Genomic DNA, 21,633 nt, shown 5'->3' on the forward strand with positions numbered 1-21,633 from the left:
ACTATGCACACTATGTCTGCTTGGTAGCACAGTGGTATTGTCACCGCCCACCCCGCCTGGTGGAAAAGGCCCGGGTTCGAATACCGTCGATGACGCGACTTTACTGGGCTTTTTTGATGCCGTGGTTAGTCAGTCTCAGGCGTAGATAGCAAGGTTTTCACCCCAGTGGTGGGGTTTTTCGTCCAGCAAAACAGGCAAATCGACCAGAGAACACACAATTTACAGACACAAATACGGGTTATTGTAATTAATTATGGGTGACCATAATATAATAATAATAATAGCAACTAGGGGGGTCTGCCCCCTGCTCGCTTCACTCGCCTACCTCGCTGATGTAGACTCGAACGAGAAAACGTTCGAGTCTGCATCAGTCCTTTTCACTCTTTTAGCCCATTCCAACATGGTTCTCCGTCATCGTAGCCTAGTGGTCAGGCGCGCGGTTGCATAAGTACACGTGCCTTGAGTGACCGGGGTTCAAGCCCGTGACTGCTGAATACGGTGCTGTTTCTTGTATTCTGTCTATCTTGTTAACTCCTCTGACTGTTTGGTCGTCCCGGAGTATAAACAGAAAATTTATTTTATTTATTTATTTATAAATGTAGGTTTGGCCGAATTGTGGAACGTCTCTAACGGACATTAAACTTGTGGTTCCTTTCACCATGCACCTCCTCGTATTCGTAACGTGTGAGGGTCGCCGCTACCTTGAAAGTCCCTGTTTTCGGCATTAAAAGATGCGAAGGCGTAAAGATTGTTGTGGATCCCTTTTTCCATGTTGTCAAATAACAAAGTCTTTGCAGCATCTGGATAGGTATCTGCACAAGAATGTGCGACTCTTCCGAGTCCGCTGCAATGTTGTTGACATTCATTTGCGATATCACCTAAATCGAAAAATGATACTTCAGTGGTTTCTTTGTTATCAGGATCATGTGAAGATCTTATGTTATGTCTGAGCCGTTTAACGATTCGCTGAGTTTCAGCATGCTTTTCGTCCATGTTAGCTAACCGCTTCCTGTATCATTGAATTTCTACTTGCTCCGTCATCATTGAACTTATTCTATTATTAGTTCGTAACCTTTCGGCATTATTTCTCTCTACAATATATTTTCGTGAAGAGTCGTGGCGGCGTTGTTTTTTCTCGAAATCGGTGATTGCCAATCTAGTCGCAGCATTGTGTTAATTACTACGTTAATAGGTATAATTAGCAAATCATGGAATCCAGACACACCTTTCGAAACGCACTGATCGATATCTAATCAGGAAATGACCTATATAATGCATGAACAATATTGTTGCAACCGAAAGAGTAGGACTAAGATATTTACAAACTATACAACCATTTAAAATATTTTAAAAATATTAACTATTTACAACTATACAAACTATATCGGGTCCCTTCATCAGCTAACATTATAATGGAACATCACATGATGCCGGGTGTGGTCATCTATTAAACAGTGAACCACAAGGTTGGTGAACTTTATGGAGGAAATTATGGCTCGAATAAGTGACGTAATTGCCACGCCCCCATCTCCCATTGGCTCAAATAAATATCACTAGGAGGAAAATTTTTTTAATGTATAGAGAGATATTAAGCAGAGTTGAGATGACGTTCAGGAGCATGCCAACATAAGACAAATTATTAGTTTTGTTCAAAAAAATATTCTCTTTAATTTTACAATCACATTCTATTACGTAAGCACCGGAATCGAATCCTATCAACAATGTGACTAAGTTAATCTGTCTCACCGAAAGTAGCATGTTTTTTCTCCCGGTTTTTCGTCCTGCAAACAGGCAAATCGACCACAGAACACATGCAGGTTACAGACATAATATATGCGGTGCAATATAGTCTAAGTTTCTGATGTGCCTGAAACCCAACAACAATATATGTGTAACGCATCTGCTGTCTTGACCCATCTCCAACCGTTTATAATAACTCGATTTCAAGTGAATGGATTTTTATGAAATTTTATACTTGACTTTTTGGGAAGATTTGTCGAGTTTTTCCAAATTGCATTAAAACTGGACTAACGAAATTCCAGCAATTATTATATTTTCATACTTATCACATTATTCTGCGTGACAGTATAGTAGTTAGAAATTCTTCCAGTCGTTTACTTCTGAAAGAAGGCGATCTTCAATCAAGTCTGTAGTTAGCTGATTTCAGCCAGAGGGAGTAGGGCCCCTGTGAATTATTCGTCTTTTTGAGCCCGCATAACATGAAAATCGGTCCGGGGAAACACTTCTACAGATTTAATATACTTATATAATATGGGTTGATACGGATATAAGTTATGCTTAGGAACCTTTAACATATTGAATTATTAATACATATTATTGTAACTCTTGATATATTGTTGATACATATGCTCTTGGTATATTGTAGCTTGAAGCACAGGACATTATTTGTTGCCATGCAACAATTGGATGAATGAATGGGCAATATGGCGGATACGCAAAAACGAAATGTTCGGTGTTCTCGGTTCGTGCATGAAACTTGTCCTTTTTTACTCATTTTTTGTTATCAGTTTACTAAATACATAAATTATAAATTAGTACTATTTTCTTATTATGTTCCTCATGGCAGTAACAGTAAATTCCTGTTATTTTTCATCTGGTGTTAAAATCTAGGAAGAAAGAAGTAAATCGTATTATGAAATCATTGACGATATACTACGATTGTTTAAATTTGTTAAATTACAGAGACTAATATACTTAATAATATACTTATATAATATGGGTTGATACGGATATAAGTTATGCTTAGGAACCTTTAACATATTGAATTATTAATACATATTATTGTAACTCTTGATATATTGTTGATACATATGCTCTTGGTATATTGTAGCTTGAAGCACAGGACATTATTTGTTGCCATGCAACAATTGGATGAATGAATGGGCAATATGGCGGATACGCAAAAACGAAATGTTCGGTGTTCTCGGTTCGTGCATGAAACTTGTCCTTTTTTACTCATTTTTTGTTATCAGTTTACTAAATACATAAATTATAAATTAGTACTATTTTCTTATTATGTTCCTCATGGCAGTAACAGTAAATTCCTGTTATTTTTCATCTGGTGTTAAAATCTAGGAAGAAAGAAGTAAATCGTATTATGAAATCATTGACGATATACTACGATTGTTTAAATTTGTTAAATTACAGAGACTAAAATGTATGTTGCATATCGCGTACTGTTTTTGATTATAAAGTATTGTAAAACGTGATGTGAATATTACATTGGGAGGTATATGCAATGAAGTGAAAACAATTACTTTTATATATTAGAAATTAATTGGTAACAAGATAATTCGTTATTTACTTTTCACTTCTATTAATCACAGAAAAGGAAAAATTCAATTAATTTATCAAATTAATAACTAAAGCTCCTGAAACTTAACGCATTGTGTATATTAAATAACTTGTTTCTTTTATGGTAATCATTCTTTTATGGTATTTAAATTTGATTTAAATAGTAAGCATAGATTGGTTATACTCTGGGAAACAAGAATAACCGTGTCTGTTTTCATATCTTTTATGTAATGTTATTTCTTGTTTTTTGGACGTTCCTATTTTCTTGTATATTTTGCTTCTCTATCATGACTGATATTTCTAAGTACCTATGGAGCAAGTCTTGCAGTCTCGACACCCATACAAAGCACTAAAGACAATTACATTCTATCAGAGAATTGGAGAAAGGGCGAGCTGTGTCCATTAAGATGAACATGTTTGGACCTGTGTTTGGACGATAGCTTTATATATAAGTAATATGCTATCATTCACAGGGCTAATTGTTAGCTTTTTCCAAACAGAAAGAAAATCTCCATTATGAACTGACTAGGTTCAAAACCAGCTTTATATAACTGAGTGAATACGTAGTATTTGGAGAGTTACTGGAAGTGTGGAAGCTGAAAACAAAGTTTACAGTAAAATAGAATTTTTAAGTGAGTCACACGGTGATAAGCCTCCATTACATTTCTCTATATATATTTTTTTCTTTGACTCTTCTGTCCAAGTAAACAAACAAAAAACAATAAACAAGCATGTCTGGTGTTCCTCTCAGTGTATAAGAATTTCTGATTATTACTTGCATCACGTCCAGGTCTAGGAGGATTATGTTTCCCTTAAGTAGCTTTCTTTATAGAATCCTTGTAGTCTTTTTCTGTTTCATGATTTATCTTCAAGTGTTTGCTTGAAAAATTTACAAAAAGTAAATAGGATTACTGTATGGGGAAGAAAAGTTTCTTCAAAATATATCAAAGTTTGAAAGTCCGCAGTAAACTCTTGGATCACAAAAAAAGATAAAATAGCGTTTTTCTAAGGATTTATTTTTCATCTCCTCAGCACTTTCATGTGTTTGATTCAGCTGAATTTGAAAACAAAAAATGAAAAATTGAAAAATATTAATTAAATAAAAAAGTGAGCAGGCAGAAAATCAGATACTAACGCAGAATTTGTAGGTTTTGAAACATTAGCAACTTCTTATTCCTCTATTGTGATTTAGGAATGATTTTTATCAAATGTAGGATGATTTATTGACTGTTACGAAGTGTGAATATACGACGGCAATTCAAAAGGAAAGACAATTCCTTGTTTTCATAATTAGTGTTAGTAAGGCAAAATGATGCAAGGAAGCGGTTTTTCTGCATCACTCAAAAAATAAAGATAGTAAAATAAATAGAATATTCACATTAATCCAATTCTGACAAGATAACTATCTAATTTCTCTTTGAACTTAGCCAGGGTCACTGCCTCTATCATGTAGAAAGGTAAGTTATTTCACTGGTTGACAACAGCTGCTCATAGGTAAATGTCATGCGATCCAGTCTTCTGTTGTTCCCTGAGGTTTTATATTTCTGCCTCCTGGTTCTTGATTCACCAACTGGGAAGAACAGACCTTAACTCATTTATTTTACTCAACCCTTTCAGCAACTTATACATCTTAATCAGACCTCTCTCAGGTGTCTAGTTGTCATACTTTTCATCCTTAATGATATTCAGTTCCCCCACTGACCATTAAAACCCCCACTAAACAGCAATAAAATAAGATCAGCTCAATGAACCAAATAGTCTCAGCCATGCAAATGCCTCAACTAAAAATACCTGCAGTCTTGTGAACAAATTGGTAACCCGTCTACTTCTTTTTCTTTTTACCTTGCCAACTTTGATTTTTATTGCCTTACTGAATCCTTCACTACCGGAAAACAGTTTTATTTATTAACTCATCCTTTTAACTATATTGGCACTTGTAGAGACAAGATAAAGGAAGGAGCAGGAGGAGGTATAGCGACCTTCTACCTTGAGAGTTCCCCCCCAATCCTTATCAGAGCTTATTGAATGGGATGGCCCAAACGAAAACTCAGTGTATGAATCCTTGTGAATATATTAGGATACTATCGCAAAGTGATTCGCAGTTTTCTCTCGTGAAAGATAAGATGATTCAAGAGTATATTCAAATTTATGAACTTCTTATAGTCTTGAATCAAATTTTGATTCAAGACTATACGACTTTCATAAATTTTGATTCGAGACTATAAAACTTTCATAAATTTGATTTGAATTCGCTCTAGAGTTTTGAGAAGGGTATTGTTACTGCAGGAAACATATCACAGAAGTAAAAAACAGAAAGGATACATCATCATCAGCCATTTTCAATCTACTGCAGGATGAAGGCCTCTCCAGCAACTTTCCAGTTCCTTCTGTTTTAAGCACTGGCCATCCATTTACTACCCACAAACTCATGAGGCGCCTCCGTAGCCAGGTGGGAAGGAGCAGAGTGCGTAGCACACGCTTCTTGATTAGACCGGGGTTCGAGCCCGTCACCACCAAATACGGAGGATGCGGAAATGTCAGGGAATGACCACCGCATATCTCAGAGCAATATGGCCTTAGTTGCTAATGCTCCTAAAAACCAAATAACAAACAAACAAACAAACGCATGAATTTCATCTATCCATCTCCGCCTTTGTCTTTCAGGTTTTCTTCTAGCTCCTCTTGGGTACCATTCTGGTGTTTTCTTAGTCCATCTGTCATCATGTCTTCGAGCTATGTGTCCTGCCCAAGACCATTTTAGTTCTTTAGTTTTGATAAGAATGTCCTTTACTTGAGTTTGCTGCCTAATCCATGCGTTTCTCTTATTATCTAACAGTCTGATTCCCAATATAATTCGTTCCATTCTTCGCTGTGTAGTTCTCAGCTTCTCTTCCATTCTTCGCTGTGTAGTTCTCAGCTTCTCTTCCATTCTTCGCTGTGTAGTTCTCAGCTTCTCTTCCATTCTTTTGGTGAGTGCCCAAGTTTCACTTCCATAAGTCATGGTGGGGAGTATACATTGGTTCATTATTTTACGTTTCAGACAAACTGGGATATTGCTCTTCAGTATGTGACTATATTTCCTGAATGCTATCCATCCAAAATTTATTCTTCTCTTGACTTCCAGCCATTTATCATTATTACAGCTAATAACTTGTCCTAGATAAGTATATGACTCCACCTTTTCAATTATTGCTCCCTCAATCATTATTTCTCTTTCTGTGGCATACTTGTTCATCATTACTTTTGTTTTAGCCATATTCATCTTTAGTCCAAAATCCTTACTAACTGTGCATAACTGATTAAGATTTTCCTCTAATTCTTTGGGATCGTGGCTTATGACCACAATGTCATCTGCAAATCGTAAATGGTTTAGGTACTCTCCGTTCACATTGACTCCTTTCTGTGACCAGTCTAATATTCTGAAAGCTTCCTCAAGGGCAGCAGTAAATAGCTTCGGAGATATTGTGTCTCCTTGTCGAACTCCTTTCTCAATTTTAAATTTCCTACTGTCTTTGTCTAGTCTAATAAAGGAGGTAGAACTCTCATATATTTTCTTCAAAATCATAATATGCGGGGTATCTATGCCTTGTCTTTCCAGTGCCCGAAACATTTCCTTATTCTGTATGGAGTCAAATGCCTTTTCATAATCCACAAATGCCAGGCATAATGATCTTTTATATTCATTTGCTTTCTCCATTAGCTGTGATATTACGTGAAGGTGATCCATAGTTGAGAATCCTGTCCTAAAGCCAGCTTGCTCTTTCGGTTGATCCTCATCAAGTATACACTGAGTGGCAACTTTGCGCCTTTGACTGCTCATAGTCGCTTTTATGAAATGACGTGCTCTTTCTGTAATAGCATAGCGTGTTCTTACCATGCGATATAAAGTATGTGGCAGGGACGTATGGATGCTGTACGTCTACAGTTGAGTGCGAGAGTGCGCAAGGCAAAAATTTAAGTGACTTTGAACCCTACTTGTATTTGGCGCCGGACGTGCCGATATGAGTATCTCGGAAACTGCAACCCGACGGGGATTTTCACATACGACTGTCTCTGGTGCATTGGGATTGATCTACTAACCAAATAATATCCAGCAAACAACGATCTTGTAGGAAACAGCTCGTTGATGCGAGAGGTCATAGAGGTTGAAAAGACTTGTGCAGGGTAATAGAAAGGCTACAGCCAGTCAAATAACAATTTATTACATCAGTGCAAACCAGCGAGGCGTTTCAGAATGCACCAGTCATCGTACCTTTTCACGAATGGGGTATCTCGTCTGAAGAAGAACCGCATTCTTGTCAGCAAAAATTAAGATGATACGGTTACGATGAGATGAGGAACATCAAGGAACATCAACAATGGACTGTGGAGCATTGGTAAAACCTTACTTGGTCTGGCGAATTACGGTTCCTACTGTTTGACGTTGACAGAATGTGGCAGAAACAGCATGAATATATGGACCCACCCTGCCAGGTGGCAACAATGCAGGCCGATGGGGGATGTAGTGGTGTGAGGAATGTTTTTGTGGTGTGCGTTGGGTCCCCTTGATACCAGTGAACCAACATTTTGATGCTACTTTTTCTGTATTATGACCAGACGTATCCATTAATAGCTGCACTGTATCCATCTGCGACTGGGTTCTTCCTAGTGGACAGTGTGCCATGTCAGACTAGAATTGTACAGAACTGGTTTCAGGAACATGCCAGCGAATTTAGCATATTGCGGTGGTTTGTCCAGTCATTAAATCTCAATCCAGTTGCGCACTTGAGAAAGCTACTAGAGAACCACTATCAAATAGGTGGTGACATCTTAGCTTTCCTGACATCTCTGCTGCATAACCGCATAGTGAAACTCTCTGCAGATAACTCCCAATACTGCAAAGTAATCTCGGTTGGAGTTCCGCAAGGGGCAGTACTATTCGGCCCCTTCTTCGCCGCCCTCATTGCTCCACTGGTAATCCGAGAGATGAATACCCTAATATATGCCGACAACCTAAAAATACTCACGCCAATTAAGGCAAACCAAGACCATCACCAAATCTCGGAAGAGCTAACATCCACTGTCTCAGCAATTGCTGCCTACCTCAAGCAGTTTGGTCTACGCATCAATCCAGAGAAATCAGAAACCATGGTTTTCTCGCTAGAAAAAAACCCAACAAAAATCTACCCAGCCCTCAATGGAACTTCTTTCCTGCTTGTTCAAAATCACACTGACCTAGGGATCAGATTTGACCCAAAGCTTCTGTTCAGCCAACATGTAGATATGCTTCTCGCAAAAGCCGCTAAGATGGTTATGCAAGCAGCATCTTCAACATGTGACAGACAAATCCACCATCATCAGATACATTCAACAATTGTTTATCCCACACTTCTCTCTGCTGCAGAGATCTGGGCACCCGCATCTCCCTCTACCACCAAACCAGAGTTCTCCTCCGAATATTGGCTCCTACTTCTCAGCTCCCAACCACCGCTATGGCCAACACACTCGACATTCCAAGGCTCACATGGCTCATTGATGAAAGAAGAATCGTCATCACAATCAAACTCATGACTGGTCTCATCTCCTCTCTCTCCTTCTGGGATAACTGTGCATGGAGGATCCTAGTGGCGCATATGCGAGCAAATCCACAGCTATTCCCTCTTCAAACACGCCTTCATTTGTCGGACCAGTTCCTTCCTCAGCAGATTTTATCACGCGTCCAAGATCTATATGTCGATTTCAACAAGGTTAGTCAGGATCGACATTATAGAAAATGAATACTCCGTAGTGGGTGACCAAGGCCACCAATATTATAACCTGAGTCCTGATCAATGTATTCTCTTACTATGTATATAATTATGCTATTCGATGTATAGTACATTCTTAATGTTATGTATTTTGTGACTAATATTCTGTACACTCACTCAATATTTAGTATACCCAATTCATTTCTCTATTTTTCTAATACTTTATTTAACTTATTTATTATTATTGTACTCCTTTATTTTTTTGTTTTTTTCAGGCAACTCTGTCTTTACATTATATTGTTAAACTGGCCACTGTGCCGTGATAGGCAGTTGCAACTGCACTACGAGTGGAGGCTGTTCTGAAGACTAAAGGGGGATTACTCGCTCATAAGTAGGTATACTTAATAAAGTAACCATTCAGTGTAAGTAGTTGAAGTTTTTTAAAGGAATGCCTGTAACTTTTTTTAGACTTTCGAAATTGAGAGCAGTCATAATCCATGAAACACTACTGTAGATTCGTTTTGCAGTGCTGCCTTGGAGATTCCAGATCAGCAGAAGGCAAACTGAGAAACAATAGTCAGATATCAAATGAATGCATAGATGAGCACTATTTAAGTTTAAAAATTGTTTTAATAATAAATAAGAACCTTTTATTTCTGTTCTTGATAAAATACATTTAAAGATTTAGATTTTTATTTTATTAAATCGGATTTTTTAAGAGGAGGCTTCATTCATAAAAGTAATCGTATTAGTACACAGAAAAAAAAATAATAACAGTTTATAACTAAATTATAATTTTAAATATCTACATTATTCGATTTCTGCTCTTTATGCCAACGCTTTGATTTTGAAAAAAATAAAAAATAAAAATAAAATAAATTAATAATAAATAAATAATTATAAAATTAAAGCTTCAGCACAGGTATTGGCAACCTGTACACGAGAAAATTTTCTGCGGCACGTCAGTGCTATGATACTTTCGATTAATTATTACCCCAACACTTATTTCATTTGTCCAATGCTAAATCATTGGACAATTTTTCAGAGTCCGTTGTTCATCGAATGCATATATACTCGTCTCAGAGTCAAAAAATAAACATTGTTTATCTTATGAGTGGCGTATTTGTCCACAAAGAATTAGTTGGGTCTAGTATTTTGTGGAGCTTTGTTATGCGAACGTCTCCGGAACCAGCATATAAGGCTCACCATTGGGTCCGCTCTTTATTGTTTATACTAATGACCTGTCAACCTTATTTCAGTCCATTAATGTTGAATGGCAACTCTTTGCAGATGATATTAAATTTTACAAAATTATTTGTTCTTGAACTGACAGCGATGCAGTTCAACGCTCTTGTTGTATTGTCATGATTCCCTCTCACTCTGGCTCAATAAAAATAATTCGTTTCTGAACTCATTAAAATGTACATTATGTCGCTTTCGCACTAATCGTGTAGTTAGACCCTCCGTCTTTACTGATTATTATATTGGAAACTCTCTAATTGCAAGTGCTGATACATTCAAGGATTTAGGTGTCCTATTTCGATCTGACCTTCATCCCTCTTCCCACGTTGATCACGTAGTATCTCAGACTTCTAAACTTCTTGGATTAATCAAGCGTTGTTCCTCTATTTTCAAGAGTGACAAAGTTATAATTCTTCCCTACAAGCAGCTTATACTTCCCATTTTTGATTATTGTGATATTATTTGGTCCCCACAACAGGAATATCTTTCTCACAGACTTGAGAGAATTCAAATTAAATTCATTAAATTTTTATGCTGTCAAAATCGCATTGCCTTTCACTGTCGAAATTATGGAGCTCTTTGTGGTCGCTTCAGAATCATTCCTCTTCACTCTAGACGACAACTCCATGGGTCTCTTTTTGTCTACAATATCATAAACTCTGTTATCGATTCTCCATCTCTTCTTGAACAAATACCTTTCACTATACCCTGTTTGAATTCTCGTTATAAAATTAATTTCTCACAGCCTATTCCTCGTACTCATCGCTTGATAGTTCTCTGTTCGTTTCCTTCAGGTATTGAATAATTACAGCATTGATTTTACACTTAATCCATCTATGCATAAGAATTTGCTCCTTACTCTGTGTTCTGAATCTAAATTTTGTATATATTTTAATGCTAGTTTTGTATTGATTATTACTGTTTTGCATTATCTGTAGCTCTTAGCGTGCTCACTATTATTTGGGGTCTGTGTGTGAGAAGTCTGTACATATAAATAAAAAATAAATAAATAGCAGCCCCCTACAAACTTATCGCGAATTAGATGAAACGTATTCAGTTGGACAGGTGCATTTCGTATATACCTGCGTGAAGATTTTTATACAGTTGTAATGAACAAAAATGGCACTTACAAGGAAAAAGGTTGCTGACCTCTGCTTTAACATGTAGTGCTGCATGCGCAATTAATAAAGCGCATCAGTGATTTTCATTACACGCAACACAGTAACACGTCAGCATATCTGCAATCAGATATGCTAACACGTCAGCATATCTGCAATCAGATATGCTAACACGTCAGCATAGCCGATTGCAGTATTTCATTTACATATCTGATGGTGTTCCGTGATAACTAAATAGTAACTATAAATTGTGAGTATGAAATTGTAAATCTGAGATTAATGTACACCTTTGCACTAATTGATACTAGCGAACGGATATTTCATTCATTCATTCATTTTTAATATTTATTAACTCTTATCAAAAAGAATGCTTTGCGTTTTAATTCTAACTTTGAATTCTACCCATTTTAGTTATCCGTACTCTGTGACCGTTCTTTCAATCTGTTCTACTGCTTAGCAGTAACTGACTTAGGGCGGACGACAACTTTGGGGCCACGGCTGACGCATAGCCCTAAGTTGTTATCTTCTTGTTATAGTCAAGACATATAAGCGCAGTATAATACGTTAAAGAAACAAGTTAGCGCTGCATAGAACCTATCTTAAACATTAGTGGTATAGGGGGCGAGCATTGTCCTGTTTTAATAAAGGATTATGTAACTGTTTGAGAAATGTCAAACGACAATTTTAAGTACAGGTGCAAGGTAACTTTGTTTTATAAGAATACCTTCAACAAAACCAGTGGCGAATTGGCATAAGAAGTGTCAAGAACGATTTCTGGTGTTCGAGTTCGATTTGTGTATGCTATTTATTGAAAATAGGCAGAAATTCCTTTTTACCAGCTGTCTTCAAGCGCTGATCCTTCTGAAATTGTTGACCAAACAGAACCTCGACTGTTTACTAACGAAATTCTGTCGCCGTGATTTATCCCAGCCTATCTGACTTTGAAGTCGCTCTATGTGAGGAAATTTGGGGAAGTCGGCATAACGTAAATGCAATCCTACCTCTGCCATTCGTCTATTAAGAATGCTTTTTGATATTGGATATCTCAAAAACGAATTAATAGCATCTCCATTTCTTCTAAGAGAGCAAATATCTACTGGGAAATTATACGGTCCACGCTCTCAGATATATGCGCGTACAATCCTCCAGAAACTGAATGAAAGTTGTGGGTATGTTCTGCGATCTTACTTTTGCGAACATTGGCCGATTGTGCTAGGATGTAGTTCAACGCCAACAACAGTTTGCTGGTGGATCATCCCGCCTCACGGAGCTCGATTATACTACATGTATATACTTAATATTCATTCAGCAGATATACGCTCATCGTACACGATGGATGGATGAGTAGGCAAAGAATCTTAAAGAACTATTTTATAAATTTATTTTTCAATATTTAGGCTACTTCTTTTGAAACTAATAATAGCACGTGACGCTCTGACCAATCTAATATTCTTGTCCAACTATGAAAAAAACTATTCCCATGCTGTAAAAGTTTTCACAGTTGTCTCAGCATATTAATTTTAAGTCGGCTACACCTAACATCGATGTACTAACACCGATCTAAATGGCTGGGATTGTTAAGTAGAGTGATGTGTGGGATTCATTGAGCGCATTAGTGGATGGATGAGTGCATCATAAATTATTTTCAGCCTCATCATATCAATGTTCTGCTAAGGGTAGATGCAAAGCACAACAAGAACCACTTCTCCATATCTCTCTATCCTCAGCCTTCCTTTTCATCTTTTCTCCATATCTCTCTATCCTCAGCCTTCCTTTTCATCTTCTCTCCATATCTACTATCCCCTCTCAATTTATCAGTCATAGTTTTCCTCAGTCTCCCTTTGGGCCTCTTCCCCTCAACTTTTCCTTCCATCATATCCTCCCTCAATTCCTCAAAGCACGGCAAATCACAATTTCTTTTCTGCCTTTTGTTTATTTCAGTCAAATTTCTTTTCTCACCCAAAACATCCGAAAACTTTTCAATCTTTTAATATCTCCAATTCTTAGTGTCCGTGTCTCTGCTCCATAAAGTACTACACTCCGTACCAAACGTCGCACCAACCTTTTCTTTAAACCGATTTGTAATGTCCCACATAACATTCTTCTTCAGTGGTCAAAAGCTGTTTTTACCCATTGCTATTCTTATTTCCCTGCTGATTTTGCTAATTCCTTCATTAGACTTCCCGAATACCTATTACTCGTCACCCGCTCTGTTTTCTCTCCTCCGCACCTTTCTCTTCCTCCTCTCTTAACCTTTGTTTTCTCAGTGTTTATTCTCTCGCAAACCTATCGCAGCTTTCCTTTAGCCTGTTAACCAATTTTCGAAATCCTTCCTGAGAATTTGTCACCAGTGCCATATCATCTTCAAATCTAACGTTCTCAATGACCATTCCTTCCATCTTCACTTCGTACAATTCTTCCTAATCCATATTTCCCTTATCAAATTCCTCTTTAACCATTTCTTCTGCATATGCACAGTGCGCCAATTAAAATAACGAGACTGCGTGCGCTCTGCGTTTAGTATTAACGTAAGAGGCCAAAATAGTACATGATTAGATCCACTAGAATGTGCTCTTTCCAAGTGCAAGTTGAAACTTGTTCGGTCAGTAGTTCGTGATTTATGACAGAAAGAGTAATTGTAGTTTTGTGCATGTCGTCAGAAAATTGAAAATGGAGCAAAGGGCAGTTATCAAATTTTATTATAAATTGGAAAAAATCGCCACGGAAACTTTTAACAATTTAAAAAAAGTTTATGCTGGTGAATGTGTGTCTCAACTAAGAGTGTTTGAATGGTTTTCTCGTTTTCGTAAAGGACGTGAGTCGTTAGAGGATGATCCCCGACCTGGCCGACCGATCTCTTTTCGTCAAGAAATTTTTGGCAAAAAAATCAATTCCAGTCATCGAACACCCCCCATTTCATCGGATTTGGCTCCCGCAGATTATTTTGTGTTCCCCAAAATCAAAACAGCCATGAAAGGAACTCGATACGGGACGATAGAGAACATTCAAGCTGCAGTGACTGACCAGCTCAAAGCGGTACCAGAGAGGAGTTCCAGAAGTGTTTTCAAAACTTGTATAAAAGATGTAAACAGTGTGTACGCATCGGAGGTGATTACTTAGAAAATATATAACCTTACTTTGCCGTTAGTGTTTTTTTTTTTTTTTTGTAGTAGCGTCAGTCTCGTTATTTAATTGGCACATTGTATATATATTAAATAAAGTCGGGAACAGGCAATACCACTGCCTCACACTTCGTGTTACACTCACAGGACAAAAAATTAGAAACCTTTTGCAATTGGCGTTAGCAGATAATTAAATGTATGGTATGCAAATGTTAGTTGTCACGTGGTATGGTCATAAGTTCCTTAGTAGCAGATAAATACTGTATGCGTTTCTGCGGTCTGCGCGTGTGGTACAAGTGGTATCGTCACCGTCCTCCCCACACCAGGTGGAAAAGGCCGTCGATGACGCGAGGAACTTTCTTGGGCTTTTTCACTCCGGGGGCTGAGTTAGTCGGTCTCTGGCATAGATAGCAAGATTTCCCCCTCCTCCAGAAATTGGGGTTTTTTTGTCCAACAAAAACAGGCAAATCGACCAGAGAACGCACGCAATTTACAGACACAAATACGGGTTAATGTATTAAATTACGGGTAACCATAATATAATTATCAAAAATTTTTTTATGCGTTTCTGGGGCTCCTTAGTCGATCCGGACATAAGGAGACAGGTTATCTTTCTGATTTTCGAGGTGGAAGACGATAGGAGAACGCAGCTCTAAAAGGCTGCAATTTTTGCAGCAGAAAATCGGAACTCCAAGAACGAGACCACAGGAATTTATATAGTGCATCGTGCATCATTTAGGGAAAGAAAAACCCATTTCCAAGATCTATGCCGTGGGAGTTGAAGAATCTGGTATGTGATAGTTCTGTGCTTATGCGAAAGTTATTCTTTCTGTAAGAAATTTGAAAGTTCGGCTGAATTTGTGCCGTCAAATTGTAAAGGGTCATGTGGTCTGTGGGGCCTTGATTAACACCTTTCTTGCACCAATGGTAGGGTGAAAGTGCGGCTTGAAGCCATGTGCCCAGACTCCACAAAGGTTATGGGAAATTAGAGAAACCTTGGGATCCACCTAGATAAAGGACACACGGTATCTGCCCTATAAAAGATAGCTGTATCAACTGTTAGTGGGCACTTGAACCGGCCATTAGTATATTACCTTACTAAAATTTCGATCCTTGTAGAAGTCAAATTAAAGTAGGTTTGACATAAGACAATACGCGCTCAGGAATAGCATTTCAACGGGGGTATCAAGCAGCCTTTACCACCACTATATGATCTACTTTAAATTTAAAAAATAATAAATAAAATAAATGTTCTGTTTATACTCCGGCACGATAGCTAGGTTTATTTTTAGTTATAAAGTAGTCAGAGCATTCTACAATTAATCATTTCAACAAAGTATTCAAAGTATTTTATTATATTTTTTTGGCGGGCTCCAGGGTTTCCCCTATTCACCATTGAAATGTTACGCGGGCTTGAATCATGTTCACTCAAACGACATGTGCTACTGTTCTCCCGGGTTGAACCAGTCGGCTACGCCAGGATAAGATTACGAAAACGATTCATTACAATTTTTTTACAAGCGTATTTATATTTTAAACAAATTACCTTCGTTTTTTTTTTTTTTTTTTTTTTTTATGAGAACCCCAAACACGAGAGGTTAATATTATAACCTATAGTACTTAGTACCATGCTTGGGTTGGAGGTTGAGAAGACGAAAGAAGATATTTGTTGATATTGGACTTGAACTTCTGTAGATTGTAATTTTCAGGAAATACGTATGAAGGAAGGTTGTTCCAGAAAACGGCAGTTGAATGAATAAATGAGGAAGATGAAAAGTTGGTTCTGTGGGTTTGTAGTTGGACAGTAAATGGATGTTGGCTGGTGGCGGCACGTGTTCGGACTGTTTTGAAAGAGAGAGCGGGAATTATAGAAGCCAATTCAGAAGAACAGTGCCCATGGAAGTATCTGTAGAAGAGGCATGCAGCAGAAACAGTGCGTCTATGAGAAAGCGAGTGGAGAGACTCTGTTAGAGATGAATCATTAATTAACCTAACTGCCCTCTTCTGAATGGAATCAAGAAGCCTGAGAGAGGTTCTGGGGGCACCACCCCAGATGTGGGAACAATATTCCATGGCAGGGCGGATTTGCGATTTATACAGAGTGAGCAGCTGTATGGGAGAAAAGTAACGCCGAGAGCGAAAGAGAAAACCAAGTTTTTTAGATGCAGAGGAAGCAATATTTTTAATGTGCTTGTGCCAAGAGAGATTAGAAGTCAGGGTAATCCCCAAAAGAGATATATCATTTTGCCTAGAAATCGGAGTGTCACTAAAGATAAGCATAGGAGCAGAAGAATCCTTTTTGCGAGATATAAGACAAGATTGAGTTTTACAAGGGTTGAAATCAACTAAGTTATCTTTGCCCCACTGGAGAATTACCTGAAGATCGGCATTTAAGGAATTGGCAGCAGATTTTCGAGAACTTGAAGCTGATTGAGCTGGACAAGGTTTCTCAAAATGGAAAGTTGAATGCAATGTGCTATCATCAGCAAAACTATGGATAGGATTTCCAGTCAATGGAAGAAGGTCATTGATATACAAGAGGAAAAGAGTGGGGGAAAGAACTGAACCTTGGGGGACACCGGCATTAGTGGAGAAGTTAGAAGACAGAGAGCCATCTACCATCACCCTCAGTGAGCGATCAGAGAGAAAACTGGATAACCAATTACTAAAAACAGTTGGCAAACCATAAGATGGAAGCTTGTTTAGAAGACCTTTATGCCAAACACGATCAAAAGCCTTTGAGATGTCAAGAGCAACTACTTGAGTTTCACCGAACCTTTCCATTGAATTAGTCCATAAATGGGTAACATAAGCCAGAATATCACCAGTGGATCGACACTGACGGAATCCATACTGGCGATCGTTGATCAGACGGAAGGTTTCTAGGTAGTTTAAGAGTTGGCGGTTAATTGATTTCTCCATTACTTTAGAAAGAGTAGAAGTAATTGCAATGGGACGATAATTGGATGGGAGGGATTTGTCACCCTTTTTAGGAACTGGCTGGATATGAGCAAATTTCCAAGCAGAAGGAAAAACACCTTTGGAATAAGAAAGTGAAAAAAGGCGGCAAAGAATAGGAGTAAGTTCAGGAGCACAGGTTTTGAGAACAAGTGGAGAAATACCATCAGGACCTGGAGCTTTCTTAGCATCAAGATTCATCAAAATCCTTCTGATATCCTTTTGACGGAAGACCACAGGAGGCATTGAATGGAGCGTGTTAGGAATGGTGGGAGGTGTTTTACCAAGATCATTAATACATGAGCTCGAAGAAAAATGGGATGCTAGCAGGTCAGCTTTATCCTTGGCTGAAGTGACAACAGAACCATCTGGTTTGGACAGAGGTGGGAGCAGAGATGGGCAAAAGTTGCGGCCAATAGCTTTGGCAAGAGACCAGAATGCTCGGCTACCATTAGGGCAAGAAGCAAGTTTTCTACTCTTAGCCTGTTCAAACTCTAGTTTGGACTGATTAATAACTGCTTTACAATTGTTGCGAGCTTTGGTGTAGGCAGAAAATGAAACTGAAGAATTAGAAACAAGCCAATTACGATATGCAACGTTCTTCTCTTGGACAGCCTTAGCACATTTATTGGAAAACCAAGGTTTAGATAAAGGACGAGATTTTAAAGTGGAGTGTGGGATAAAGGATTCCATTCCTGCAAGAATAATTTCACTGACACGATCTGAGCAAACGTTGACATCAGAAGTTTTGAAACAGTAATCAGACCAAGGAAAGGAAGAAAAGAAGTCTCGCAGGTCATCCCATTTTGCATTCTTGTAATGCCAAACAATACGAGGTTGGGAATAGCCATGAGATAAAGGTTCCATTGGAGAAGAGACAATCACCAAGTTGTGATCTGAAGTGCCTAAAGGACCTCTCACTTCAACCTTGTACTTAGAAGGGTTGTTTGTGAGAAAAAGATCAAGCGTATTGGCTGTATGATTAGGATTGTCCGGTATTCTTGTAGGTAAGTGAACAATCTGTGCTAGGTCATTAGTAATTGCAAAAGCCTCAGCATCTCGACCTGCTGGGTCGGTGTGACTAGAAAACGGAAGCCAGCTGGAGTTGTGAACGTTAAAATCACCAAGGAAAATTACCTCATTGTTAGGAAAGTTGGACTGGAGAAAGTCAAGTTGCAAAGAGAGGAAGTCAAAGAGCTCCAAGTGATTTGTCGAGTTGGGAGAACGGTAGAGACAACAGATGAATTTTACACAATGAGGTAGAGAGATTTTAAGCCAGAGAAGATCAAAGAGAGGAGATTCCAAATTGCCAAGTCTCTGACAGGGAATATCAGAACGGACATATGCACAAGTACCACCTTTGAGGCGAAAGGAATCATACAGCAAATAATTTGGACATCTGAGATGAGCAGTAGTTGAATCAACTGATAACTGAGATTCAGTCAGAAAAAGTACATGGGGTTTGGAAGACTGCAAGTGGAAATGGACATCGTTGAGATTAGAATTGAGACCACGTATATTTGTGAAATGAATTAGGAAGTCCTTGGGAGGTTTAGATCTTTTCGCAGATAAGCTTGCTCTATTATTTTGACAATTCATGGTGTATTCAATAGTAAGAAAAAGTGGGTGGGACATGCTGTATGAAGTAATGAAATTTTTGGATATGTCGTACACGTGGTAAGAATATACCCAGATCCTTGACGTAACGTGGCCTCGACAATGCTCCCCGCATACACACTACTCGGACTCCCTCCAGTCACTATCTGGCAGAGTAGAGGTAGCAAGATTATACACTAGCTGATCCGGAAGCTTCCTAGAGAGTTACCAATAGGTTCAGTCCGGTGTACTAACTAGCGGCCGGCCTGCGAACACCGTTTTAGAGCTGTACCCTCGAAATGTAAGGAATATTGGATCTCGCCACGACATTCATCATAACCTCAAAAATCATCAATCATACTGCATGATGGAAGAGATAGGGAAGGGTTGGCCGGAACTTAGCTCTAGAGACTAAACATGGGTTCCACCACTTCAAGCCTCCAATAAGCAAAGTGGTGGTATTTCACCGGTTGATGAGAGTCATCTACCACCTAGTAAAACTGTTCCGACGCCGGGAATCGAACCCGGGCCTCCTGGGTGAGAGCCAGGTATCCTAACCACTAGACCACGCCGGAATAGACGTTGCGAAATTATTATAATTTTTTATTATAAAAATCTCATTACTTGAAATTTTCATGTACCTAATTATCTAAAGTTTAAAATCTAAATCATGCCTATAATTAATGAGATTTTTAGCATTGGTGTTCTTCGGAATATTGAATTATATTTTTATTTCAATGCGTCGCGATCTACCATTTACCGACCCTCTGATTTAAACAGTGGCATTGATAAATTCTCAAAAGCCCGGGTTACCAACCTGTGGAGCGCTTCCATAACCAGGTGGGAAGGAGCAGCAGTGCGTAGCACACACTTATTGATTAGACCGGGGTTCGAGCCTGTCACCACCAAATACGGAGGATGCAGAAAGGTCAGGGAATGACCACCGCATATCCCGGAGCTATTGCTCCGGGATGGCTTTAGTTGCTAATGCTCCTAAAAACCAAATAACAACAGTAACCAACCGGTGGGTCGCGACCCCCAAGGGGGTCGCAAAGTGTCTTCTGGGAGGTCGCCGCGGTTATTTTTAGTTTTGCGATTATTTTTATAGGAAATTTCAACACGAAGGTTTTCAACACTTATTAATTGCAATATGGCATATGGCTACACTGCAATATTCTACTAGTGGTTGTAACACTGATTTTTGATAAATGAAAGGAAATAACTTAAGGTCCACCGCAGCGGATACTTAAAAAATATTAAAAGCCCGCCGTGTTCATACATATTAAAAATTTTATATTGTTTTAATTATTTGCTATGGCGGGCCTTTAATATTTTTTCAAATTTCCGCAGCTGCGGACCTTGATTCACTCCCTAAAAATAAAATATACAAATGCAGTGTTATCATTAGAATAAAATTCTATGTTACAAATAGTAAACTGAAAAAAATATTCACTATGATGCAAAATTCATTTATAATCGGTGTCTCGATGTGTGAATAAGAGATTGTCGAATACGGACCGTCGAATAAAGGGATTTGCTCTCTTAACGCAGTTGAAGATCACCCCGTATGTTTTGCTGACGCCGCCATGTTTGCAATGATGTAATTCAATAATGTCCGCGATGGGCCGTCTAATGCAAACTGGCGCGAACTTAGCTCGCCAATAGTGAACCACCTTTAGTTGGCGCCATGATAGAAACCATCCACAAGCTGTCGAGCGCGGGTTAGCTACTGCTTGCACTTTCTAAAATCTAAAGAGCGTCAGTAGGTCGTCATCAGTCCGTACTAAATCCGTACCCATGGAGAAAAAACGTAAATATTCAGAAGACTACCTACAATAAAATTTGACTTTACCACCTTGATCAGCAATGGCATAGAGAAGCCACAATGCGTTTTGTGCAATGTAGTTCTCAGTGCTGAATCTATGAAACCTTCAAAACTGAAACGTCATTTAGAGACAAAGCATTCAGAACATACTAAAAAGAATTTGGAGTTCTTTCGACTTCATGAAACTGGTCTCAGACGTCAGAGACTTGATCGTACAGGACGTTTTCAGCAACAGAACACAGTAGCAGTGCAAGCATCATAAGAAGCCGCATTGGAAATTGCCAAAAAAAAAAAAAAACTTTACACGATTGGAGAAACCGTCATCAAACCCTGAATGTTGAAGACGGTGAAGTTAATTCTTGGAGAAGTCAGCGAGATAAAGATGCGACAAATATCTCTTTCCAATAACACTATTCAGAGGCGCAATTTCAGATATGTCTGTAGACGTGAAAGAGCAAGTTTTGAATGAAATCAAAGTTTTTCCATTGTTTTCTTTTCAAGTTGATGAATCAACGGACGTAAGTTCATATTCTCATTTGCTTGTCTTTGTGAAATATATTCATTCAGATGACATCAGAGAAGAGTTCCTGTTTTCTGCTGCACTTGAAACTATTACAAAAGGTAAAGATATTATGGAGAAGATAAGTACCTTTTTGAAACTGGAGGACTACAGTGGAAAAACGTCTGTGGGGTTTGTACAGATGGAGCATCAGCTATGCTAGGGCTTTCAG

General features: G+C 38.4%; 1 protein-coding gene and 1 non-coding gene across 4 annotated transcripts in view; both read right to left on the minus strand.

Moving 5' to 3' along the window:
* LOC150075170 (glutamate-gated chloride channel-like) overlaps positions 1-21,633 on the minus strand; it is a 498,225-nt gene that overhangs the window by 296,006 nt on the left and 180,586 nt on the right. The gene's annotated exons all lie outside the window — the stretch shown is intronic.
* TRNAE-CUC (transfer RNA glutamic acid (anticodon CUC)) lies at positions 19,581-19,652 on the minus strand. Its single transcript has one exon. It is a non-coding gene; the product is annotated as a tRNA-Glu (tRNA).

Source organism: Mastigoproctus giganteus, chromosome 14, assembly GCF_048544385.1.
Source record: "Mastigoproctus giganteus isolate SK-2022 chromosome 14, ASM4854438v1, whole genome shotgun sequence".
NCBI lineage: Eukaryota > Metazoa > Arthropoda > Arachnida > Uropygi > Thelyphonidae > Mastigoproctus > Mastigoproctus giganteus.